The 1,373-nt window shown below is 36.1% G+C and overlaps 1 non-coding gene across 1 annotated transcript; it reads left to right on the top strand.

The window, feature by feature from the left end:
* The first annotated feature begins 755 nt into the window (after positions 1-755).
* On the top strand, positions 756-880 carry LOC114631665. The gene has a single exon (XR_003712993.1). It is a non-coding gene; the product is annotated as a U6atac minor spliceosomal RNA (small nuclear RNA).
* The last annotated feature ends 493 nt before the right edge of the window (positions 881-1,373 follow it).

The raw sequence follows: 1,373 nt of genomic DNA, 5'->3' as shown, positions 1-1,373 counted from the left end.
GCTGTTACAATCCTAACATAGTAAATGAAGACTAGACTAAAATCATACTGACCTGTAGTAATACCTACAGGGTCAATTAGTAAGCATGTGAAACATGTCAGATTAATATGAACTACATGACAGCAAACCATCTTTCTTTGTATATTAATTATAAGTAGCATGATTTTCATATGCTAACACAACCTGTGTAGTTTCAACAGTTAAATTGAAAGTCAGTTAAAACACCTCAGATTCAAAAGAATGAATAATATTGATATTAAATGACGTCTACATTAAAATCAGAGGTTTGTTCAAAACAATATCATGACTTTACAATCACACAATTGTAGGAAATGCTCTATTTATATTAGGTGCATAAATGTTGCCTCTACAGGCTATTTAACTAAGCAAATCATTATTAAATAAAACAGAATGCAAGGCACACCTGCAAATTTCACTGTGTACCCAAAACAGCTCTTGCTGTAAGGATTCAAGTCTCTGGCTATCAGTGTTCTTTTAAAAGCACCTGTCCTTTTATTATTCATCACTTTGGGAACGCTGGATTTAGTCTTATCATTTATGCCCATCTTGTGTGTGATTTTATAATCAGCCTCACTGTAGGTAACTTTGTGTCAACATTGAAAGACTGGAAATGGAAAAGAAATTGTTAAATTCTTCCGATGGCATGGGAGAGGAGGTGGGTCTGGAGAGAAGTAGGCTTCATTTTCCAAATTATTTTCTTTACCTATAAAGACAACTCATTGTTTCAAAACTGTAATTCCTATGAAAGGAGAGAGGGATAGCACTCCCCTTGACAAAGATGGATGAAACTGTGCCTAACAACAATGTGTGTGGCTGAAGGGGTGCCATGTCCTTTCGGGCATTTGATGTATGTGTGTGTGTGTGTTTTCTGATTTTCCCAACCTTGGAGACTATGCCAGTACCATTCCTATTTCATACCCTTTTCTGTTGGAATCAATTACCTCTGCATCTGCATTTTGGAAGAGGCTTATCTGCCAACCCATGTTGCTAGGGCCTTCTCTATTATTACCCTCACGTGACGGGTTAATCCTCATTTCCACACAGAGCATCTTCACATTCTATTTTGCCTATTTCACACTTAATGTCAATATGCTAGGTTTTTTTTTATGTTCTTTTTTTTCTTCCTATATTTTGTTACTTAATTCTTACTCATATTGATTTTCCTTTGTAGTGCTGATGTTTAAATGTTACTAATTAAAACAAAAAAACAGTAATCAAGAGTCAAAAGAAATCGACTAACCAAAGGGGACACAGGAGATAATTTAGAGCAGGCTGGTTCATTTCCATCATTTTCTGTAACCTGTGCATGCCCGTACTGAGGCTTGTTCTTTCCCCTTTCATCTGCAGTAGTC

This window comes from Grammomys surdaster, unplaced genomic scaffold (genome assembly GCF_004785775.1).
Source record: "Grammomys surdaster isolate TR1022 unplaced genomic scaffold, NIH_TR_1.0 363, whole genome shotgun sequence".
Taxonomy (NCBI): Eukaryota; Metazoa; Chordata; class Mammalia; order Rodentia; family Muridae; genus Grammomys; species Grammomys surdaster.
The sequence above is the reverse complement of the archived record's forward strand: the minus strand, read 5'-3'. Positions and strand labels throughout refer to the sequence as shown.